This window comes from Sturnus vulgaris, chromosome 18 (genome assembly GCF_052056855.1).
Source record: "Sturnus vulgaris isolate bStuVul1 chromosome 18, bStuVul1.hap1, whole genome shotgun sequence".
NCBI classification, from domain to species: domain Eukaryota; kingdom Metazoa; phylum Chordata; class Aves; order Passeriformes; family Sturnidae; genus Sturnus; species Sturnus vulgaris.
Genome location: NC_142260.1, coordinates 12754648 through 12781430, shown reverse-complemented (window position 1 = coordinate 12781430; position 26783 = coordinate 12754648).

Here is a 26783-nt window from a genome sequence, read left to right as displayed (position 1 = left end):
CCTCTTCCTCAGAGGGACAGAGAGAGCAGGGCTTTATATCAGTGAGGGGAGGGTAGAACATCAAAACAGAGGGATGGGATGGGATGGGATGGGATGGGATGGGATGGGATGGGATGGGATGGGATGGGATGGGATGGGATGGGATGGGATGGGATGGGATGGGATGGGATGGGATGAGGGCACAGGGGCAGAACAAAGGGGAAGGGCCAATGGGACGCGTGCAATCAATGGCAGCAATGCATTCTGGGGGAAGTGTTTTCCTCACCATTACCACGGGGTTGTTGCTCATGGCTTATCCCTCCAGAGCAGTGGAGCAGCTTTTTCCTCAGCTGGTTTACCAGCCTCCACATGCTCCCATTTTTAAAGGGAGATTTGGTAAGGGCAATAATTTCCTACATGACTGTTCTTGGATTTCTGGCACCATCACTGAAGCTCAGTTTATCCTCCAGTCTTCTCTGTGTCTAGTTTTGGACTCTGTGAAGGTACACAGTGCTTCCAAAATAGATATGACATGGCAACAGTGGCTTCCCCCTAATCACGTCAAGCTGAACTTCTTTTTATAATGTGCCCTAATGGAAACTGCCTAATTTTCTTGATTTACCAAACAACCAAAAAATAATAAAAAAAAATCTTCCCACTGCTTTCTGTACAAAAAGATGGCTGCTCATAAACATACATTTACACTATATTTTCTCTTCCTAAAATTGTGTAAACATGTAATAACTGCTATCTGAAAACCAGAGAAGAGCCCCTGAAAATAGTAGTAGCCTTTCTCCCTGGTATTTAGACAGGTGATGTAAAAGTCTGTTCTGCAAATGGATATATTTATTTTTTTTTCTTTCTTGGATTTCCTGTTGGTGAACATTTGCATTTGAAAGTTTTTCCTGGGCCTTACTCTGGAGATTACTGTAAGGAAGTCTGGCTGGGGGGGAGGTTTTGTTAATTATGAATTTGTGCTAGTTTGAGGGCTGTCTGTATGATCTACGCTCTTTCCCAGGTTTAATACTTTTCTGTGCTAGACAAAGACAGTTTTTAGTTGACCTAAAGAGTACAAATGTGAAAGGACTGAAGTAGTCAGTAGTAGTCTTTTTTCCGTGAAGTCATAACCTCTTCAGACTAAGATTCTGTCAAGTAGTGACTGGAGTGACCCCATTTAAGAGGTAGGGATAAAACTACAGGTCATGGGAACAATAGCCCTATTGTACATCTTAATTCAAATTAAGATAATTTGTTATAATATTATTTATTAATATTTATTTTTGATCCTAGCATGTTGATTACAGTGTATTTTCCTGCATATAAAAATTCTAAACAGCTATATGCCTAAGAAAATATGCTAAAAGATGGAGAAGACCAAATTCAATTGATGTGTAGTAGAAACTGTTTAATTGTACATCTTTGAAGAAATTGAAATAAAGAGAAGAAACTACTGACAGAACAGCATTGTTGTGTTTTACTGATGTGTGATTATTCTAAATGAAGGCTAAGAAAAAATTATATGCCCACATCATGAGTTTGAAAACAAAATGTGAAATGAATGAGAGGTAGAAAATCAATATGAGTGCAATTTTTATGAAGCTAGGCATTTTACCCAGTTTAAGAAACAAGTTATCACTATCAGAAGGGGATGAAATGAAGCTTTACAAATCCTTCAGGTTATCATAGGAAGAGGATTCAATTCACTGAGAAGACATCCTTGCAATCCCAATTTTGAGTGCTCTACTGTGCAGAGGGAAAAAAAATTAAGAGGTTTTTGTCAGCCTTTCAGTGGTTTGTAGTAGGTCCAAATAAAACACCTGATGATCAGGAAAAATGAATATAGTGTTTATCAGTATGGACCTGAGATAGCCTCAGGAATGACAGACTGGACAGGTTGATGTCAACGCTGTGTGATGCCTTAGTAGCTGTTTTAAAGGACAGACAAGGCAACATCTGAAATGTGAAGTTCAGCTGGGCTTTGCTAAACTGGAAAAAAAGGAGATCTGATGAAATTTTTTACAAAGTAAGCATAGTGATTACTAATAAAGTAGACATTAAGATAAAAACATCTAAATTGCTTTGAAGTTTGTCAATTGAATATGTGTGAGAAGAAGTCTGTATTTCATTTATTTCAGGGTGAGGATGACTTTCTTCCCAGTTTGCTTGAAAGTATTTATAATCAAACCAACTAATTTCCCTACTAGCTTAAGCCATAAAGTGCTGCTGTTCTCCTCATTTCATAAATGTGGCATCAGACAATTTAGCTGACATGGCAGATAGTTAAAAGAGAAAAGGACTACAGTGTGAGGGAATGCAAAGACAGATCCTGTCCCATACTAAGAACAAGAAGCTCCAGAGCACATTTGCTGGCTGTGTTGAGAAGCCAGAGCTGCTGTTTCTGCCATGCCAACCCAGAAAGCCTACTTCTTTCAAATTTATATTTTTACTTATTAGTCATATCATTGCTAATTATTTAGTTGTGTTAGGTATGAACTGTTATGTATAATGTAGTATCCATATTATAAATTCAAATCTCCAGTAAAAACAACTAACAGCATCTTAAAATGTACTTATCTGTGGTCCAATTCAGCAGGGTTAGTATTTGTCAGATACTCCTCTGAGACTTGCTTTTCTGCCTAACATAGCAACCTGCCCTTTTAAAAACTATCAGATGTTGGCACTGGTCTCCTCTTCTGTGGCTTTATAAATTCCTCACTGACCAGCTTTCAGGTGCAGTTAGTGCAGTAGTTTTTGTGGAACCTAGATGAGAATACTGTAATATAAGACAACAATGATTCAAAAGTAAGGACAGGAATGAGCCTGGAAAATGTGGGTAGGTCAAATGTAACTCTTTCTTTGTCCTTCTGTGCCAAATATTTGAGTCTGGAGTGTCTTATAAGATCTTAGAGTTAGCTGAAGGAGACGAGAATAATTGACATGAAATGAAGATTTTTTTCTTTGACCCAACTGCTTTTGTGAAATTTTATACTCGTTATTATTTGACAGCAGCTTTTTCTTTATAGAGGGTAAGCTCCCCCAGTCAGACAAAGCAAAGAGCCTCAATCTTCCCCCAAGTGCAGAATAAAATCACTGAGCCAGAAATGAACTCATTTTGAGTTTTTGTGCTTCAGCACTGGAAGAGAACAAGGATATGTAGACACGTGTGCCACTGAGAGGAAAACGGTTGGCAATCAGTTTAGTATTCCAGCCCTTCTGAGGCTCACAGAAAATGTAGGCTTATTCGTATTTCTCAGACATAATTAGTTTTATTAGGGGAACAGGATCATTCTATTCAAGAAATATATAAAAATTGGAAAATACCTTTATTTGCTTATCTGAAGAAATAACTGTGACTGTTCCCTTTCTTTGGATGTGTGGCCAACTCTTCATGTCTGACCTCTTAGTGTGCTGCATTATGTTTTTGTCACTATGCTTTAACCCCATCACTTGTTTACAAACATATTAATGTTTGAATTATTTTCCAGTGGAATTTACTACAAAATAATTTTCCTTTCCGTTGAAAATGGCTACCCTTAATTTATTTGTAATTCAGTGCTTTGGCATTCATTATTTTTGTATCATGTAAGAAAGTGTATCAAGAACTGGATGAATCCTATTCTGGTTTTGTGAATAGAAGGCTAGGAATGATCACTGAAAGAAATCTTTCAAGTTTTCAGTCTTCTAGACTGGTCTCAAGATAGACTTGTGTTGGTTTAATGTTTAATGTATCTGTGTGCCCCTTATATATTTCAACCACTTTGCTAAAAATTTTAAAAGCTAATTCTTAAAATCAACTTTAAGTTTGGTACTGTTATTTAAACACTGACATTCACAGTGATGTCTAGCCACTAAACAGAATCAGTAATTGTAAATTATTCAGGTTGGTAAATGAAAAAAAAGTGCATATTTCAGAAAGTGGTGATTTCTTACACTTAATTCATTCTGCCACAAGTGAAAGTCACAAATAATTTTGTCCCTTGGTTTTGCCCATTTCTGCAGGTGGCAGAGGAGACCTAAGTGTAAGAGTCCAATTTTCTCGCTTTGCTGAAGAGACCTGTGAGAGGAGGTTTGACATTACATGGTGTGTCTCTAGAATGCAGGAGGTAAAAGTTTCTGTACTGGGATTTTTGCAAATAATTTATTCTTTATACCTTCAATATAATCGACAGTTGTTGGCAATTTTGGCCTTAGGAAACACCAGGTAGTGTATTGCCATGCTGAACATTCCAGAGCATGTATTTTGCAGTGCTGATCTACTGTAGACTTGTTTTATTGTTATTTGTATTGTATCTGTTAGCATTGTGCTAGATTTGGAAAACATTTCAAAGTAAATATGGTGTTTATAGAGATAACAATGGTTAAGTTCATGAGGTAAAATATTAATACCTTAAACATTTTTAGATGACTCTCTTTGCTTTGTGGGTGGGGTTTAGGATTATGTATAGAAAATTTGCATATTTGTAACATCCATGACATGACTTCAAAGTTCTGAGTCAGCAGTTACCAAAATTCAGCAAGCATTTTTGCTTGCACAAGATCATAGGATCACATTTAATTGTGGATTTGCTGATGACTGCTCAGACAGTTGGATTGGAATTGAGAATTGAGACAGCATAAAACTCTGTGGTGGTTGTTGAAGCTGTGTCCAAGAAGAAATGAGGAATATCCTGGCAGCCTCAGGGGATGAGCTGAGCTGCTCCTTAGCTGCTGTGTAGCTATAGGAAAAGGTCTGGTGAGCTAACACCAATACACACGTTTTGAATATCATATTGTGTCATGAGTATCTCACTCAGATTGTAAAATTCAGGCTCTTGTATAGACTGCTGTAGGCTTTTCCCCCTTCCTTAGGGAAAAGGAAAGGCTGCTGCTTTTGCTGGCTCCTGTTGTTTGCTGGTGTCATTGAATGGTCATTAACAGTGAAACCAAGCCCTGCTGGTGTTTCCCAGGTCTAGACTGGGGTCCAAGGCTATGGACAAAACAAAAGTAGAGATGGCTTTTTCTCTCTGATTAGCTGTGGTGAGAAAGTTTGTGTCAGGCCTCGTCAAGTGACTTAACTGGCTTAAATGTGGAGAAGAAAGCTCTGTACTCAAGTGATCTATTATTAGCAAAACATGCCTTGTCAAGGATACTGGTCACCTGTTTCTTTGCTTTCCATATGATAAAGTGGCTTTCTCATTGGAAATAATGGTGCAGAGTGGCACAAGACAAACATTCTTACTGTCTTAGGGTGTTCTTACTGGGCACAAGCTGAACACAGATGTGAACTGTGGGGAGGGGGGCCAGTGTTTCTGTCAGTCTGGTGGGCAGTTTCAGGAAAGGCTTCCAGTAGCTGGCAATTTTGGGTACTGCAAAAAGCTCAGACATACATTTATTACATAAATATCTATAGCGTTACCTAAATAAAATCCTTCTGTTTTCTTTTTTCTCACTGCTGTTTTAATTTGCAGTGATGAGAGAGTATAAAATTTCTCCCTCTTTCACTTTCCTGTTCCTTTCCTTTCCTTTCTTTCTTTCCTTTCCTTTCCTTTCCTTTCCTTTCCTTTCCTTTTCTTTCCTTTCCTTTCCTTTCCTTTCCTTTCCATTCCTTTCCTTTCCTTTCCTTTCCTTTCCTCTGTTCCTTTCCTTTCCTTTCCTTTCCTTTCCTTTCCTTTCCTTTCCTTTCCTTTCCTTTTCCTTTCCTTTCCTTTTTCCTTCCTTTCCTTTCCTTTCCTTTCCTTCCTTCCTTTCCTTTCCTTTCCTTTCCTTTCCTTTCCTTTCCTTTCCTTTCCTTTCCTTTTCCTTCCTGTCCTTTCCTTCTTTCAACTTTCCTTTCCTTTCCTTTCCTTTCCTTTCCTTTCTTCTTTTCGAATTGTGTGCATCACTTTTATTAAGCCCAAAAAATTATATTTTACATTTTATTAAAAGAAAATCTGATCTTATGCAGTTTTACTGAGGACATATTAACGAAAATTGAAATATAAATTAACACACAACACTGAGAAATATGATAAAGAGTTTAATTGTATTTATATTTACTATAAAAACTGAGTAATATGAAGAGGGTTTGCAAATTAGCAGAGCATTCCACGCATATATGATGCATTCAGGGCTAACTGTTGTAGATCTGCAAACTTTTAGTTTTTATTTTTTTAATCTACTAATGACAATAGTGTGAATTTGGAGGTGGTCCACTTTTCTTTCAGGGAAGTTATTTGGAATAAAATGGATTGTGGGTGGACCTGCCAGGTGCTAGATGCAGAAAAAGAGTGACCTTTTGAAATCAGTAAATATCACGTAGTTTAAACTGTTAATGATGTACATACATTCTTTGGATATTGCAAGTTTGTTATGTTTTTAGTGAGATATTGGAACAACCTGTGGCTAAGCCAGTCAACACAGCAGACCATAGTCTTGTTTTTTGTTTTTGAAAGCAGACCATACACCAATATATCAATGTATAATAGAAACATTGAAACACATCTGCACAGAAAACAATAACTTTCAGATCTTTTGTTCGTTTATAAAGAATCCTCGTTGAAAACTTTAACAATGACTGAAAGGGCCATGAAAAGGAGCACTTACAGACAAATATCCAAAACACACTGATCCAGAGGATGCACCTGTGTTCTTTTTTTCTGGACATATATGTGGTTCATTAGATTGCATGGTGAAATATTGCCAGCAAAGCATAAACCATGCTTGAGATTACAGAAGAAATTTCCAAGTTTTCTTCTCAAACCATACATAAAATTATTAAAAAAAAAAAAAATTCCAACCATTGTGATCTTCATCTTGTGTCCTGCACACCTTCAGGGTCCTTCAGGCATATGGGTGTATTTGTGTGTGGATGTCTATGGATAAATGAGGAAGACCTGGATCTTTCAAAGAGTAGAAACAGTGCAAAGAGAGCAGGACTGCTTGTGAAGATGAGTAGACTTGTGAGAATTGAGATGAAAATAGAAGTGAAAAGAGTTGACTGAGTGCCAGAAAATATACAAAAGCTTTTTAAGTTTGAAATTTGGAGAACATGGAACTTATAAAATCTTTTAGTTTCAAGACATTTAGAATTCAAGAGGCCCAAAGATTAGAAAATAGTTCACCTATGGAGGAGGAGGAGAGAAATTTTGATGATGTAATTCCCTTCCTGTGTTCCCAGCTTTCTGGAGCAGTCTTCTTTGGGCTGCACAGTAGTGAGTCTTTGTTGGGTGGAGGCACAGTGATCAGTGTCTTCAGACAAAGCTCATTTTCTTTATTCCCATTGCTCTTTTGATAATTATTGCTTTTGGCTTATAAATGGCTCAAGAGCATTCCAAAACTTCAAAGAACTCTTTTACTGCTACTGCAATCTATGCATGGTAGAGCTTGATGGGGAATGAGAGATTTATTTTAGGAACATCAGCTTTTGTGTATTACTATTATGTATAGAGGTAAGATGAATTTTGCAGCCATCATTCATCATGGCAGACATTTACCATCCCAAAAATGGTTTCACTGAAGCCATGGAGTTATTCACAGAAGAGTATCAGCATACATGTTACATATTTTTATTATCAAAAACACAGTTAAAAGTGTGGCATTATGTTCTTGAAGAAAATCTGGGACAATCTTGGTTTCGTTGAAAAAGTCTTTAACTAAGATTGATTTGAATTCAAACTTGCATTTGTATCCAGCTTGTTTATTAAAATATATCTGATTTTTCTCATTTCTGTACCAGATGGAGTTAAAGTGAGTTCTCCACTCTGCCTCTGCACATTGCTGTGCACAAAACAGAAAAATATGAGCTCCCTCTTGTGGTCCAAGAAACCTTTCTCCAATTGAACCAAGAGGACCCTGAACAAAGCAGTTAAAATATTTCAAATTTCTTGGGTAATTCCTGAACTTCATTAAAGGATAAATCTCTGATGTAACTATTATTGAGGCATTTAAAACATGGTGTAATAAAATAAAATAAAAAAGATAGGGCAAGGGTCATTCTAACAAGGATGTAAAATCTTTTCTAAATACATCTTGTTTAAAATACTGAATAATAATGCCAGAAATGCAAGTAGAGCATTCTTAGTCTAATAGAACATATTTTTTTAGCTATTAGAAATAAGAAGGATGTTCTCAATAAGTCATAAAGAATAATTTTACAACTTCTGGGATGACAGACATTGCAAAATAAGATACTCATTGCAGGCACTTAAAGACTGAAAATTCTGAGAAAACTGTGTAGAAGAAGAGTCTTCTCACAAAAAAATAATTCAAGAAGTGACAGCTCCATCAGTAATACAATTCTACTGGTTTGCAGCCCAAGAGTCTGCTTATAACTGCTCCTTGTGTGTCAAGACTTGTTGTGTTCCTGGTGATGAATCAGATTGGAAACAGTTTAAAGGCACTGAAATTGTGGCTTCTTTAGTCTGTAATTAATACTCTTTTTAAAGGGGGTTAATTTCATATGGTTCTTGCTGTAAGTTTCCCAAACAGTAGAAAACCAGAAACTTAGACTTACTTGATTTCAAATGACATAGAAAGATATAGATTCCTGTGTCAATTAAATACTTTGTTTACTTATCTGTGATTTTAATTTTTTCAGTAACTAAGTTGTTTATTTTTAGAAAAATCTTTATCAAATGGGGGACTGATGGGGAGATTGTTTTGACTGCTGCAGTGATTATCCACACCTAATGGTTGTTAGAATGACATCTTAAATGGTTTCTTTTGGATGGTCTTTTTAACTATTTTAGATTACAATGACAAATACTGACCATCAACCTTTGCATCGTATGATCAAGTGATGCAAAGGATCTCTCCTCCAGGAGCTAAGAGAAAGCAATCTTGTTGCCATGTGTGTGGTAGCTTTAGTTTACCTGGGAAGCACTCCAGGAAAAAACAAGGTGAGAAGCTATTCCCTGAAAAGAATGATGTGTAGACAAGGTGACAGTACAGCTCCTCATTGCTGAATGAGAGATGGATTGGGATTGTTCATGATCTTTTCCCAAATGTCATTTCTCTGACAGAAGACAAAAATGGCACAAGAGTCAGAGGCCTTAGAGAGAACTGAGGAATAATCTCCTTGGAAGAAGGGAATTGGAAGACTTTATTTAGAAAGTGTAACTTATATCCTTTTATAATTAGATTGAAAGCATGCTGGTGTGATACCTTTGTTCTAGACTAGCTTTGCTGGCACATGAGCATGGATTTGATAGTATTCAGGAAAAATTCAAGCCATACTTTCAAATGTTACCTGCTGAGGTTCTTTTGGTGGGAAGACTTTTAACAGCAGTGGCTGTGTGGAGATTAAATGAGTGAGCAGTAGTGATTACTTCTATTGAAAAAGAAGAAAACACGGGAGCATCTACTCATGGAGACAAACCTATTTACCATCTGAGAATTAATGTTATAGAGAGAAAAGATGGAGACAAATAAACATCTCTGCTTTCTAGAGTACAAATAACTTGTCAAGCTGTCAAAGAGAATGCTTTTTACCATTTATCAGATTGTTCTATTCTTTGAAATGCTTTAACATTCTGTCAATCACATTTGAACCCACTTGTGTGGTTTTCAAACATTGTCTAGCCTAAATACAAGAGAAGAGTTTTAACAAATGGTGATTTCCTGTAAAGCATAGTTTACTTTAAGAGACACTTTCCAATTCATAGGTGATTATAAATTTTAAAGGAATATAGGATGATGAAAGTTTACCTGGAGAAATTCATGGATAAACATATTGATTTTTATTACTTTTTAATGACAAAATTATATTTTTGCTTTCCTGGAATAGCAGTTTTGACATCCTACAATTACTATGCTAACTCACACTTCTTTTTCCTACTTTTCCATTTGCTCACATGCTTTCTTTCTTACGCACTTCAGTTCATTTGGTTGTTTTTTGTCTTTCTTTTCTTGCTCTTACTTCCTTAACTACCACACCATATGAAGCCAGGGAAAACCTCACCAGCTCATAGCGTTGCTTAGCAATGTCATGCATCTCTTGCTGTCTGTTGTGAAGCCATGGCATCCTGGTCTTTCAACAAAGATTGCTATATCACTGCTTTGCTATAGGTTCCATTTTCCCCCTGAGATTTCTGATAAGAGATGATGTGTCTAGACAGCATACATAAGAGATTACCTTCTATCCATTATAATATAATTAGATCAAGCCATACCAAAGCTCACCAAGATTTTATGTTTAAAAGGTCAACAGCTTTTATTCCATATCTCAAAGATAAGCACCTTACATAGGGCTTAATATGTAGAGTGCTGTGCCTGAAAGAAAAGGAGCTTCAAAAGATTTCCACTTCTATTATATCATTCAAAATAGAAATTTGATACTGTAATACGTCCATTTTATCTTCCGTGATTCATGGAGCTAGAGATAAAAATAGGTCAGCTATGCCCCTACTGGTTCAGGATTATTCCCTGAAATATATTTTCTATTTCTAAGTCCAGAGTAGATTTAACTATCTCCAGTGAGGATTTACATTTATTAAACTGGAGGGCTATTCTTTGGTGGTCTTAATATATTATCATTTATTATTTGTATTATGGCAGCAATTGGAGAGATCAACTGAAATTAGAATCCCACTGTGCATGGTATTCTATGAACACATTGAACAAAGTGATTTTTCTGCTGGAGGGTTTAAAATCTAAATAGATAGAACAAAGATTGAAAACGTGGCCATAACAATATCTCCATTTTAGTGAAGCACAACAGAAGCAAAGAGAGGTGAGCTTCTCCCTTGCTTGCTGATAATATAAATAACAGACCTGGTAAGTGACTTCAGATCTGCTGTATTCTAGCCTTGTGCATTACCTAGAAATAGGTTTTTGCATTAGAGTAAGATACCCCTCAAGGTTTTGATTACGAGATTTTTTCCTTCTCTAATCTCTTGCCTCTTTTGGGATTTATAAAGTTCATTAAATTACTTTGAGTTATATAATTTTTGATGTTAAATTGTTCTACTTGTTAACTATACCATTCGAGCATCAGAAGAAATTTAGCACTTAACCTGTGTTTTTAGAACTTCCTCCATTGTTCAGCAAATGACTTGTTGAGTTTTTAATTTTTTCCCTTTTCTCTGCCAGCTCCTAACTCTGCTCTGAGTTCACTGTATATTTCTTTAGCTTTATAATTCAAATTTCCCAGAAATGATTGCAGTATCACTGTACAATTCTGCCAAAGTTCTACAAAACAGAGCAGTTGGCTTATTTTTTCCATGTAATCATTGTCTGGCATATTCTATAAGTGGGGATATTTCTCCTAGCAAATATTTCTCTGCTTTGTAAAGATCATTATGGCAAATCTTAGCAAAAGCAATACAGCATGGTTCTAAACAGCTTAGTGTTCTAAAGCTCTTGTATCAAATTCACAGACTCTTGGAAACCGAGCCCAGCACAGCTGCTCCCCAGCACTGGGCTGGGGACAGAGGCAGAACATCAAAGGGACAAAACTTGTAGGTTGAGACACTTTAGCAGGTAATGCAAGAGCTGCATATGTAAAGAAAAAGCCCCAAGGATGTAATTCCTCATTTCCCATGGACAAGTGGGAGCTCAGCCATCCCCAGGAAAGAGCAGCTCCATCACACGTAACCTGAGGAGACAAATGCCATCACTGAAGTCTCCCCTTGCCTCCTTTTCCCCCAGCCTTCTGTGCTGAGCATGAGGCCAGTGTGGTCTGGAATATTCCTCAGGTCTTGAGGAATATTCCAGCTGTCCTGGCTCTGTCCCCTCCCAACTTCTCGTGCACCCCCAGCCCCTTGGTGATGGAGGGGAGGCAGGAAAGGCCTTGGCTCTGTGTAATCAGTGCTCAGCAAAAATGAAAACTAACACTAATACTCAACTCAAAATATATCCACCATCTAGGAAGAAAATTTACAAGACAAGCACACAAACGTTTCATTTAGGCCAATGAAGTTGAGAGCACCATTCAGCACTTGTTTTTCAGTCTGTTTTGCTGGTGTATTTTGTTTATTAGGCTTTTCTAGCAGGATGATAATATAATTTGGGCTGCAGTGATGTGCATCATTGCTTGTCTGACAGTGGATTTTGAGACACCTAATATGTTCCTCCTTAAACACTTCAGGATCATTATTTCAATAACAAAAATTAGAGTGTTATGCATGCTCTTTCTGTGGTATCTGGAAGAGACATCATAGAATCATAGAAAATCCTGCTTTGGAAGTGACCCACAAGGATCACTGAAGTTCAGCTATATGTCCTTTTGGAAAATAGGTTTCAATTTCTAATTAGCTGTAACAGTAACAAGAGAAACTAACCAAATATAGAACTAATCATCCCTTCCTAACCCTGTCATGTGTTTTTCACAAACTATCCTTTTTTGCTCCTCAGTTGCTGAAAATATTTCCAGCAACCTCTCCTTTAGTATAGCATTTGTTGGGGGGCAGCAATGCTGCAGAATGGAGTATTTTCATTTTACAATTAATATTTTTCTCTTCTTAGGTTGGACTATTGCATCTACCCTATCTCAGCCAACCAACAATGTATTTTGTGATTTAACATTGAGACAACAGAAGAGAAAATGGCAGCAGAATTCAATATGTTAGCAGCAGAAAGAATGATAACAGCTCCCTATTTGGGGGAAAAATAGAAGCCAGTGTCTTCAGGCTCAGACATCTGTTTCATACAATTAGCCAAGAAGTGCCATAACTGTGAGCTCTAGTATCATTAATTAACATAATATAGCTAATGTTGAAGTGATGGTTTTAAGAGATTAAAGAAAGTACATGTTATATGTATATTTTGTGTTCCTTTTCATAAAGTTACTTACTCTGCTAATTTTCATTATTCTTCATCATAATTGCCACTAATAACTTATTTATGAATTTGGTTTTTTTCTCATGATGGCACTTCAAGGATGGACGATCTGCATCTCCTCAGTCTATAATGAGCTGCAATGAAGGGCAATTAGCACTGTCAGGCCTCTGATGCAAACTTTTGTCCTCCAGCATACTCGTCTGTAGATCAGTCAGCTTCATCCAAGAGCATGAAGCCCTCCAGCCAACAATAAATCTGTAACTAACACAACACAACTGTGGTACCAACTGTGCAAATTAAGCAAGGAAGTGATTGCCTTTGTTGTGTTTCATTTCCTTATACTCTTTGCACTGCCTGCAGTAGAGGATTTACAATTTAGGATGGTCTGAGAGGAGTAGCTCTGTGCAACTCAGCCACGAAACAGGAAAAAAGGGCACAGCTAAAAATGAACATAAAATGTGTATTATGTGAAGGGCTTGGCTTTTATTCTTAAGAGTGCCTTGTTTTCCTGCTCTTCTCTTTCCTGAATAGTGCCTCAGATGCAAAACAAAAAAGCTACAATTGAGTCCACTGTACCAAGGCTTACTCTTGTCACATTGCATTCCGTGTCTTCCCATTCCATCCCTTGTGTGTGTGTGTTTAGAATCTGCTTAGTTCACTCACCCTCTGTCTGTCGTATGTTGCCCCGATAATTCTGCCTTCTTCACGGGTTAGACATAAGAGTTAATTAGAAGTTCAGTGTTAACTGGCTTCTATTTTTATGTTCCTCAGCACATTGCTGGTATGTAAAGGTCATAAAGAAGAAACCAAATTGAATCTGCTCTGAGGTCTTGAAGTGTTGACTTGCCTGTGTTATTAAAAATAATGTAAAATGGTTTAGTTTTATTTTTTTAAATCTTCTGTTTTATATTTAAAATGGCCTATTTCTTTAAATTCTAATATGAAAAAATTATCTAATGACAACAGTTACTTTCAGAAGGCAGTAAATACTACAGTAGCGAAGCCCACACTGACAATCATACTGGGCCTTTTTTTCCCTGCAGTAACCTGTCATTCCTTGTTAGTTATTTACTATTTTCAAATATAGTGAGGTTCTTATATTGCTATTTTATCTTACATAGGATATAGGAAATCACGAATATTGTAACGTGAATTAAAATCAGAAGACAGGGATGTATATGTGTTTTTAAATGAGATTTCAAAATCTGCATGATCTGTCATACCTATCTCAGAAGTGAAACCACATAAAAGTGTTAATTCCAGCATCAGCATTAGAAAAGCGCTCTGCTTACTCAAGGGCACATTTTGATTTTCATAAAACCCAGACCATGAATTTTAAGCTGATTGTGAAGGTTTACTAGCCTAGCTTCCTGTGTAGACACACTCAGGATTACAGCTTTGTGTTATAGCTGATCTAATAAAACACCATGCTGTTATCAAAATGGTGACTGGTCCAGCTGGATGCTGCTTGATCAGGTGTGAAGAAAGCAGATAGACAGGTATGGCATGAGCTGGGCTCCAGCACACTATCCTTCCATGACACAGTGAGATTTACATTAGTTGAGTTGTATCTTTGTACTTTCTTCATATTCTAACATGGAAGTGCTCTTTTCATTTTAGTTTTGTTATTCAAAAATCTTCCTGTGTGGTACAGGAAAAAGAATCCATGCAAAAAATTATTGTTTATACCTGATTTTATGCCTCTGCTGTAAAGAATAACAGAGTAATTTTTCCTTATGTGGTTAAGCCCTACTATTACCTACAGTGTGCTACTAACAGAACTGGCAGATGTAATAAGGGTTCTTGTAACCACCAACATGGGAGAGAAAGAATGAGCCAATAATTAGGGATTGGAAGAACCTGACTCAGTGCTGGCTGTATAGACCATATACATATGTATATAACAATATAGATTTTCTGGGTTGTTCTGGAAAAATATGCTGTGTTTTCCTATCTTCCTGTATTATTGATGGTTTTGTAAAACATCATGTAACGGGAGCTTCAGCAGTTTAGATGATAATAATTAAACATACCAGAAAGTTGGGGTTTTTTTAGAATTGATATAAAGATAGCTTGACCATTATATATTTAAATATGAGTCATTATAAGGCATATGTGTATATCCTTGTCCTTGACTATAGATAGTGGTGATGTGTGAAACATACTGGAAAAAGAAAGCATAGGCTATGATAGCTGTAATAATAGAGTAAAAAGAAATAAATAAAATAAGGATACAGTGTCTATTTTTTTTCAAAAAGAATTGAAAACTATAGTTCATTTTGTATATGATTGTTCTGGTGGAAATATCCTTGATATCTTAGAATTTAGGCTATAAATCATTAGACAGACTTTTCCATTTTCACTAATGTAATTATGTTGCATTTGAACATTTTATTACATGAAGACATGCAACTGAGTGGGATTCATCAAGAGGGTTTGCAGTTAGCTCACATAAAGAAGTTATTTTTCTTTGGCCTATCATGAGGCCTGAGTATAGTGTCAGACGTCTGATTAACACAGAAAATCATAGGCTTGCTGAATCATTTGATATTTCTTGGAGAATAAAGGGGACTATAAAATAGAGCATGAATAATTCATGCACAGGACTATCCAAAGTCATTTTCTGATGATGTGATTTCTCCCTCTTTTCAGAACTGAACTTTGCTTTTAAAAGCCAGTGTGATGAAAGTGTGTTTCTGTAGTGTGAAGACATCTTCCTTTTCAAATATTTATCTTATAAAGTAGAAGTGTCACAAATGTTGAAAATAGGAAGAAGAAAGACAAAAACATATTGGAATTTCTTTACCAGAGAGAACTGTAGGGTGTGAAAATAAACTGACTTGTTATTTCAGGAGATTTAGTCATGACAGTAGAAAACTATACTTTCAGTGGAGGGTACAACTAATTTTTAAGAGCATCACCCTGTCACAAAATGTAAACTGAGAACTTGGCACGGTATTTTTCTTCTGCAGAGTGCTTTGTAGGAGATGAAAAATAGAATCCTCCCCAGTCTGCTTCATTGCCACATTTAATAGGCTGTGCTGGGGTGCTAAGAAATACAATCTGGAAAATTTTTCTCTAGTGGTTTAACATGTTAAAGTCTTGAGTGTTTTTTCTGCTGACCAGCTCATCTCTAGATTATCATTTCCAGTTCAGTTCTAGCAAACAAAAAGGCTTGAGCAGATGAAGTCTATTACTATCCTTGCCCTTCCTATTTTCCAGCTCTGCCTCATTTTTGAGTCTCTGTAGCATGATTCCAGCACTTTTTATGTTATCACTCACTGGGCCTGCCTCCTGAAACAAAAGTTCTTGGCAAACAATTGGAAACTGTTATCTCTGGAGAAAAATCATGATCTTGTTTTGTGAAATCAAGCATGAGGGAATAGGCTTTTGTGATGTATTAGCTGAGTGATCAGGGAATGCCAGAGCACACTGGAGTAAGGCTGCTCCTGGTTAAGAGGGCTGTGAGTGGAAAAAGGGCCATCCTGGTAGAGCTTTGCAACCTCTGATGAGGGTTACAGATGAAAATTGGTACCTGGATAAAAGCAATAGAAGAAGAATAAGTAAGATGTGGAGAAGGCAACACAGGGACAACTAGACATGAGGTTATGAGGAAAATGATGTGTAAAAGCCCTATGAAATGCACCTGTGATGTGTTTACTTGTATGTGCTGAAGTCAGATTATTAGTTTATTGTGTTCATGGAAGATAGGAGATTTGAGTCCTTCATTTTTATCATCTTATAAAAAATAATCTTCTCCTATTGTTTTTTAATCTGCACATAAATATTATACTACATTGATGTGTAGATTCTAATTATACTCATTACAGTCCCCTAGTACTGTCCAGTTATCAGTTAGTATAAATATATTTTTTCCACTACAGGTTATTTCCACGAGAAAGAGGAGATAAAACACACCGTGGGCAGTGAAAGCAATGCAATAATATCTGCACTGGGCCTGTAGTATTTGGTGCCTGTCTCATTTGGGGATTTATTGACTTCACCTAATAGTTACAATGAAAAGATAACTCATGGACTCCAATTAAAAAACCCAACAACTTGGATGAGTGCTAACAGTAATTGGAAGAGGCTTCAGCTGAAGGCAGGTGCTGGCAGCACTTCCCCCAGCAGGGATGGTGTGGAAAGCCTGGGAGAGAGCAGGGCACACACTGGGAACTGCAATTGGGCAAAACAAAATGGTTACACTGGCTTGTGGCACTCCTCTATTTCCAGCAGTAGCAAAGGATTTCAGTAGTAACTGTCCTGAAGCTGCATTCTCAGGTAATACTTAGGAGCTTTATATACACGTTAAATCTTGTATTATTAGTTAAAAGCCTCTGGAATGAGTTGGAAACCATAAAACAGCTTTTACGGTGATCAAGGGAATTTTTAAGGCTGTGGGGAAAACGGGATGAAACAGAACTCAGCTTGGGAGGGGGGTGTGTGGAGAATGGAGGAGGGAGGTAGGAACGGCAGAGCAGAAGGCAATCTAGTTTTTGTTTTGTTTTGCTTTTGGTTTTTGGTGGGTTTTTTTGGTTTGTTTTGGGTTTTTTAGTGTTTTTTTTCTTTTTCTCGTGTTTTTTTTTGTTTGTTTTGTTTCTTTTTTTTGTTTTGTTTTGTGTTTTTTCTTTTTCTCCTGTTTTTGTTTGTTTTGTTTTGGTTTGTGTTTTCTTTCTTTTTCTCGTTTTTTTTTTGTTTTGTTTTTGTTTGGTTTGTTTGTTTTTTCTTTTTCTCGTGTTTTTTTTTTTTTTTGTTTGTTTTGTTTTTGTTTGGTTTGGTTTTTTCTTTTCCTCGTGGTTTTTTGTTTGTTTTTTCTTTTTCTCGTGGTTTTTTGTTTGTTTTGTTTCTTTTTTGTTTTGTTTTGTGTTTTTTCTTTTTCTCGTGTTTTTTGTTTGTTTTTTGTTTTGTGTTTTTTGTTTTTCTCGTGCTTTTTTGTTTGTTTTGTGTTTTTCTTTTTCTCTTTTTTTGTTTTGTTTGTTTTATTGTTTTGTTTTGTGTTTTTTCTTTTTCTCGTCTTTTTTTGTTTTCTTTTTGTTTTGTTTTTTCTTTTTCTCGTGTTTTTGTTCGTTTTTTCTTTTTCTCGTGTTGTTTGTTTGTTTTTTGTTTTGTGTTTTTATTTTTCTCATTTTTTTGTTTGTTTTGTTTTGTGTTTTTTTTTTCTTTTTCTCTTTTTTTTTTTTTTCCCCCTGGTTTTTTTGGTCTGGTTTTTTGGGTTTTTTTGTTGTTTTGCTTTTGTTTGTGTTTGGTTTTGTTGTTCTTTTTGGGGGTTTTTCTTTTTTTTTGGGGGGGGGGGGTTTGTTTTGTTTTTGTTTTTTAAATTTGTCTTTTTTTTTTTTTTTTTTTTTTTTTTAATAGTTGGATCTATTGATAAAAAGCTCAAAGGCTGCCTGGAAGTGACCTCAGTCCTGTTCATGCGGCCAGGGGAATGCAGTTAAGCTCGCTTTTAGTCAGTGCAGTGTGGATAACCCTCGGTCCCTCAATGACGTGCGAGAAGGCTCCGAGGGGAGGCGGTGACTCAGGGAGGAGGAGGAGGAGGAGGCTCCGAGCCTGCCCGGGCACCCCGGCGCGTCACGGCAATCCCTGCGACACCTTCCCCGTCCCCTTGCCTCTGCTCCCGCCTCACGGCTGGCTCCGTGCTTTATTTAAGGCTTTCTCGCTGCCTTCTGGAGACGTGTGTGTTCCTGTAGCCTGACGGATTGGTTGTCTGTTATGTTTACTAACACTGAGATCCTGCAAGAGAGGGGAATCTGGAATTTCTGCAGCAGGATTGAACCTGCTTTTTATGTTAGGCACAAGGAAAGGAAAGGGTATCCAAATAAACGTGCACTCAAAGGCACATCTTCCATAGAACATTTAAATTGCCAGACTGCAGAAGAAAAAGTTATCTTGATGTAGTATTACCCAAGCTATGCTTGTCATCCAGTCAGGATTTTGTGAAATATGTGTGTATACTGGTGAGGAATGTTAATTTTGTGGTTTGCATCTCTGTTAAGCATTTGCATTCCTCTAAATATCTGCCTGGAAGATGGACAAAAGAAAGAGCAAACCAAAAGCTTTTCGGAGGAATAAAGGCAGAGAACCTTTTGAGATAATGCTTCTTCCTCGTTCAAAAAAAGATATTATTTGGGGTGGGGGTTTGGGGAAATCACAACATAGCAAGAAAAGCTGCTAGTGAGCAGATTGAAGTGGCTGTTTCAAGAGGCAAAGTTTCTAACGTGGTTCCAGAGTTTGGTCAGAACTTGTACAGTCTGTTCCTCTCCCCAGCCTGCTGCCTCTGACCAAAGCTTCGGACTATTTGTCTCAGCTTTCCATTTTGTCACCACTTCAGTGGTTGACCCTGAGCAAAGACTGTCCTTAATGACTCAGTTTCTTTTTTTATCAAATGCCATGCTAGTAATCACAGCAACAGCATGACTAGTATCCACCTGTATCATAAAAGATTCTTACAGAAAATTTTCGACTTCCATTTGCAGTTTCGAGTTTTCTCTTGGGAAATAAAGGAAAAAAGAAAGGGAAAAAAAGAGAGAGAATACCCACAGCATTTCAGCCAAATGCTTCAGTTGTGGAAATTTCTAATTTTTATGTGAGTCTTAGGCTGTAGTGTCTCCAAGGAGATAAGTTTGCTGCTAAATTTTCTTTGGATTACAATTCCCATCATCCGTGGCAGGTGAACATTCTCCTCACTGGTCCTCTAATGTGTAAGAGTAGCTGTGCTGCATTACAGGAGAAAACATCAGAGCTGGAAAGCATAAGGCACTGTAGTAACATTAGCAGATAAAATATTCAAATTTATGCAACAGAAATCTGAGATTTTAGTAGGAAGATATTTCATTTTCCTGTCACTTTACTTTCGCCAAAGAACATAAATATAACTATGATACTTTCTCTAGGAGAAGCAACTGAGCATTTCCTTCTCAAAGGGAGCCAATACCAGAATTTCTGCTAATAAAAGCTACAGAAGTTTAGAGAAAGTATAAGAACCTTCATACAGGAAAAAGCAGGTCTCATCTTTCCCTAAGGGACTATTCTGACAGTCATCTATCATCTAATGTGTTTCCACGTCTTTATAGGAACACTTGTAGCAACAATACACTACCAAAAGATTCTTCTGTGCTGAACAACAGAAAAGCTTTAGTAATAACACCAGCAGTACAAGGAAGTACTTAGAAGGAGTACCTTGCTTACTGTATTAAGGAAACACCTCTTCCTGTGAGTTTGTAGCACTCCTGCATCATACACATTTTTTCCTCTTCTAGTTGAAATAGATTTTAAACCCTTTTTTCTTTTCCTTTCCCTTTTTATGAGTCAAAATTACTAATTTAATGTGTATGAAGAACTTGGATTATCCAGTATGTGCTAAACATAGCTACCGAACATTTGCCACATGTCAGAACTTTGCAAATGTTGTTTGTGGAATTATTTATATTGACTACATTGGAAACATGGGTGATTAGCAGTGATTACCACAGTAGTTTGTGAAGACTTACAGATGGAACTCCCACTATCCTTTATGGACAAAACTTCTCGATATGTATAAGCTCAAGTTTGGCATTCAGTGCATCTTTCAAAGGATGGCAACTGAAAAATGCAAAAGTGGGCATAATGTGGAAATTAGAACAGTGAGTGTAAAGGAGAAATGAGAATGACTGCAAATTTGGAGTCAATAGGTACCCATAGGCTTCCATTAATTTTCAGTGGTTGACTTCTTATGACACTTTTTGTTTCTTGCAAAGTGAAGTGAGGATTTTGGATCTCTACCTGAGCTAGAGGAATTAGTTAATGTTAACAGTGTGTGTTGGTTAAACTCAAGGATTATGTATGTCCTTATGGCAGTCTGCTACATTGTGCTCTGCAATAATGCTATAATAAATAACCTTCAGGGGAAGGGTCACTATGGGATGCAATCAGCATTTCTGGAAATCTGCTATGATTGTTTCTAAGCAGTGGGAGTGTTCTGGGGTGTATGAAAATTTTGTGGTACTATGAGAAAGTTCAGGATGCCATAAGCAGCAAATTATCTGCTTTGCAATGTGGTAAAAATCAATCTCCCCTGTAACAGAATGGCTTCCTTGGTTTTGTCCTTGCCTATAATTTATGTAACCTGCTTTGTCTGCTTTCCACAGTTATAGCCATTAGAATATGCAAATTTGTTTAAATTAGAACAAACACTTTGCTTAATACTGAGCAAACTTTTTTTTTGGCCTAAAATTAACAAAGCATCATTATTGCTATTCACATGGCAGTAACACTTTTGTTTGGAGAAAATACTTCTTTAAATTTTTAAGAGAGGTCTTGATTCTTTGATGCAGAAGCAAATGTCCATGTTAACTAAATCCTGCCTCTCTCCTATTGAGGATAATGCAACTGAATATCAATTGCACTTAATTAATTAGTTCAACTTTACAGCAGTTTGCAAATAATCCCCATGAGTTTTGTTGCTGCCTACTTGCTTGTCTGTACTTATTATTATGTTCACAGAAAGCATAAACATAATTAAAATGCTTTCCTCGACTTTTTTGCCTCCTATGTCGGCATGTGTACTTTGTTTTCATGCCACTTCATGCAGTATTATGAGTCATGCTCAGATCTTCAGAAAAGACCTTGTTATTATCAGGTCTGCTATCCTGCAGGCCTGTACTTGGACCCCTAGAAATGGCAGCCAATTAGTAGAGCTCTAAGGAGAAGCAGGAAAGAAGATTAAATTAAGGTCTCAATGGATTTTTTTTTTAACTGGAGATAGTGATGGTATTTGTTTGACTTATAAAATTTTTTTTAGCTTTCTTGGTAATTTCTGATACCTGGAAACTTGACACCTAGAAATTCCAATGAAACAAACACTGGAATAGAGGTGCTGTGGTTGGAAATAAGGGTTTGTTGAATAATATGATAATACTAATTATGTATATATAAATACTAAAACTAATTAGTGTTTTAAAAATAGCTGTCTAATGCTCATCTGAAAACCACTACTGACTCTTCAGGGGTGGAGGCATACTAGCATAATCCCAGTCTTGTTCTCAGATAAAGATATTTTAAACATTTTAGGTATAGAGTGTTAAAAATTTCACTGTATTTTTCTTGTGCTTGCCAAGAGAGGTTTTTATTGTAGGAGTAATTTTTGTCTAGAACATACTGTATATCACTTCCTAAACTGACAGCAAGGCTGCTGCAGGGGAATGGCCACATTAGGAAGTTCCTCCCTGCCCTTGCCAAAACCCAAAGAATACCATTTAACCCAAAGGTCCAGTTCTCTGAAAATGTCAGTCTCTCCAGAAATATGTGGAGTACTCCTCATGTCCTGTGGGGATCCAAAAACAGTGTTCTAGACTGGAGTGAGAGATCATCTCTTGCTCACAGTGCTCGTGTTTGAGTCTATCAGACAATGCCATTCCATCAATCATAGGGAGTTTGTTAAATCTATAAACTGCACCAAGTAAATCTATGTAACACCAAAATGTTGTAGCCCAAATGCATTTGCATACTCTTCTAAAAGGATCTCATGCCTAACTTGCACCGAGAGTTTTATTGGTTTTCACATTTGCAGCTCTACCCCATGAACCATGAAGATGTTTTAACTCCACGAGAGTAGGAATGCCAAACTCTTAAAATTGAAGGAATGCCCTAGATATATTAAGCCTTAATTCAGGACGCTAAAGGCAAGTTGAGATTAAGGCAATAAGGCTGACTACGAAAAGAAATTGCTATGCATAACTTGGCAAAATAAAAAGTATGGAGCAAAAAGGTTATGATATTTGTTAACATGCACTTGAAAAGGCCAAATACCAAGATAGAGGATTTCTTACTTTAGAATGGTTGGATGAAATTAAGCAAGAAAGCAGCTTGAATCATTAAATACCCTTTGTGCTGAGATGAAATACTGAACCACTGAAAAGCCTCACAAGAAAAGCGAGAGAAAATGGAAAATTTGCATCATGTGAAAATCATTCAGTGATGGATTTGGAATGTATCTGCACTGCATTAGGAATGGATAGATGGTATAGCAACACTGGGAATTCCTCACCATGATTGCATTTAGACACTGATACAGAACATACAGAACACAAATAATCAAGACTGGCTTTCCACAGCAGAACACAGTCTGGGAAATTTACTTCAGTGTGATAAAGCATAATTGCATTCACTTTTTTTAGTAAGATTTATTGATGGTTCAGAATTATCAAGATGTAATTATGGTAATAGAAACTTTTTTTTTTTGCCTACCTAAATGTGGCTGGGTTTGCTTTTTTCTTTTTGGTTGGTTTGTTGGTTGGTTGGTTTTATCTTAGTGGTATATGCTTTTTCAGACTAGATGAGTTGCAGACATGCATGTATACGCAAATTTAGCACATAATACAGTGTAAAAAAGCCCAGAGCATCAGAGTGAGTCTAAAATACATTGTAACTCTTGCAAAATAGATGTTGTCTTTACTTTGCAGTAGGGTTTTATCTTGCTCACAAATATATATAGCTGTGAGTATGTCGAAAGCAGCTAGCACAGGATTGCTTGGCTGAGTGGGAGGTGATGCAGGACTGTGCTATTAGTGAGCAGGAGGTGGGAGGTGACTGGGGCTGATGGGCAGGTTGGATACAGTATTTATATACATATGTTTACAGGTATATTTAGATGTGATATAAATATACAAATGTTAAATGGATGAAATAGCTTGCCTCAAGTGTAGATAGAATGATGTAATAACTCAGTGTGAGGCAGCATAGTAGAGACTGAGCATACAAACCCACGATTTTTAACCTTGATATCTGCACAATTGTACCTTTTCACTTGTTCTTCCCCATGTGTTCTATACTAGCTTTGGCTGGACATTCATGCCTAGATAGGGAATATGTCTTATATTTCATCTATACATGTAGCTTTATGTGGCATGATTGAGAAAACAATGATGGCATCTGTAGTGGTGAGGGATGTAGAGATGTGGGGAATAGCAGTGGAGTAAAAAACCCTCTAGATAAGGACTTCATACAATTTTCCTCATCTTAACTTTTTTCCCTATTGTCTTCTCTTGGTCATGTTGATGTTGGACTTATTAATTTCTGTTATTGGGTGCACTCATACCATCTTCAGAGACTTTCTCACTTACTGTTTGTTAATTAAATCAGGCCTAAGATGATTTTAATCATAATATTATTTTTAAGTCATAATATTATTTTTATTTTCTTTTTAGAATATATACAAATTTTCCTCCAAATTGACCTGCACAAATATTGTCAATATCTCTCCAAATTATCTCTCTGTCTGTTAGTCATGGTGCAATTTTGATAGGCCAGATTGTTTCCTAATCCTGACAATGAACAGTAATTTATTTGAACAGCTAATTTTCCATCCTTGTCTGGCTTCATTAATACTTATTCCTGTCCTTTCTGTTTCTGTCCCTGCTGCTGGATCCTCTCATGTATTCTATGTGTCTTGGCTGGATATGCCTAATTGCTTCTTTAGCATCCATCCAATATGACTGATGCAGCTTTCTTGTCCATCTCTATTCCAGCTGCTCAGGAGCAATTCTGATGTAATCCAGCTGGCAAACTGATGGGTCTCACTAACTTTGCCTTGCCTCCATCTTCAGTTTGATAAACAAAGACCAGGATAAACATATGGGTGTCCCTAATTTTCCTGATATTAGTAGTGGTAACTGAGAATTTGTTTGGATTTTTTCAGGAAGACTCGTCCTGCTCCATGTTTGGCTGAAAATACAGATGCCACTGGTAAGATTTAGGCCTGTGAGAGAGATGCAGTAAAATGTAACTAGATCAAAGGACACAGAACTATTAAATGTTATGAGGGTGAAGTGTACATCTGTGAAAGGTTGTAGAGAAGGCTGGGAACCTGTGCAGTGTAATTCATACTTGCCCTACAATTTTGATGTGTGTTTGTGATTTAGGAATAGTACTCCTCAATTTACTGAAACACCTCATGCCACTTGCTCATTTCTCCCAAACCCTCCCTCCACCCCTGTGGTGGGACAGAGAAGAGAATTAGAGGCACAGTAAGGTAAAGATCATAGTTTGAGACAAGAACAATCTACCAGAAACAGCAACAAAATAAGAAAGTTATCAGTAAGAAAGCCGTAGTAATAGCAGAGTTACAAGAGACATGAACGATTCACACACAGTGCTCACCTCACAGAACCCAGCACCACTGACCCTGCAGAAGCAGAAAGAACACGGATCCCACTCCAACCCCTGCCATGGTGGGAGGTGGTCTCTTACAGCCTCTGGCTGCTGCAAACATTAACTTTGCTGTGGCTAGAACCAGGACAATTGTAGATTTTGACAATATGTTATATTAAAGGAAAAAATTCTAGTCATTTAAGCTCAGTTTAGGCTACTAGTCTACAAGTCAAGTTGATCCATACAGATTGCTCTAATACACACTGGATTGAGTAACTGTTGTCTTATCATAGAAACACCTTGGGATCACTCTTGGTTTTTGTCTCTAAAATACTCCAGAGAAGGAGAGAAATGTCATCATCAACCAGTACAGATAAATTCAGGTAGTGTCCCAGACAGACTAAATTTCTTGCCAAGGCTTTATGCCACAAATCTAGCTGAGCTTTCCCAAGTGCAATCTATCATGACAAACATTTGTTGGCAAATTTTAATTGACCTGTTTACTTAGGTTCTTACCAGCAAGTGGAGCAGTACACTTGGTGTCTGTACTAACTGGTACATCAAAAAGTAGAGTCTCTAGCAGTTCTAGCAGCTCAGCTTCAACACTCAGAAAAGCCCTCAGAAGTATAATTTCCAAGTAAGCTCTAGCAATTGGCCTAACTCTGAGGGTTCAAGGCTGACAAACACTTAGATGAAACAGGCACACTGCTGCTTTCTAATAGTTGCATTCCCCTTCAAGGGACCTATCTCACTAAAAACTTCTTAATCAAAGAAACTAAGTGTCTAACATCAGACTTTGCCCCAACTCTTTCCCATCCCATAAAGAAGGTTTTATAGTCTTTGTGTTGGAAACTACATAACTTTTAAATTTTTAAAGGAACTTTAATCATGGGTTTGTTTGCCTTTGCAGAGGGGTGGGAATTAAGGTTTCTCTTTTTAAGAACCTGTTCACCAGGTTTTGAGTTTCACTTGGTGAGGCCTGGTGGGCTTCAATCAACAAAAGGAAGATACCTAGATTCTGAAAGTTTAACATCAACAGGTTGGAAGTAGCCAGAAGATACAGAGAAGATAAATAGACATTAACAGACATCATTCCCTGGTGCAGTTGAAGATGCTTGGTCTGGGAAAAGATTGATAAGAGAATCAAAGAGTGAGGACCAAATCAGCATCAAAGGCAAAGGGATCAATGACCAATTGAACTGTGTAATGTAGAGCCAATGAAAGAGTATTTCTTTGGGTTTTTTATGTATAAATATGTGACAAGTCTGGTAAAGAATCACGTGTGACAGAATGATTTTCACTATACAACCTGGGCACGTGTGATGAAATGATTGCCACTGCCATGTGTAGGTGAAACTATTTCCATTGCACATCCTGGCTGGAGTAACAACCTGGCCAGAATAAAGTAATGCCTGATTCTCTCACACTTAAAAGATGATGTTGGGGAGCTTCTTTTATTTCTACAGTTTTGGTGGCACTTGTATAATTGCAGTCCTTGGGCTTAAACCCACACTCTGCACTTAGAGAACATGAGGGAAGAGAAGTGCACTGGGGAGACAGAGTGAATCCAGTAAAAGCCACTACAGATTTTGACTCCTAGTCAAGACTCAGAATAGTAATGTACGTATGTAATTGTTTCAGGTTTACTGTGCACATTTTGCCTTGTATATATTGCAAAAAATAATTTAGAATGTGTTCAAAACCTCTTTCCGTCTTCTCCCAACCAATTCCTACTAAAATCTGGATCATTTGTCTTGAAATAATGATTGACATTGTGTTGTGTCTCATGTGTCCTCTTAGAGGGAGATATTTTTAAAAATAAAAGTGACAATTAAATCCCCAGGCTACTTCAGATTCTGCAAGGCTTTTTTAAAAGTGGCTGATAAAGAGTATACAAAGTTTTCAATTAAGCTGCCAGCTCCTCTTTGGTGTCCTCCTTCATTTGC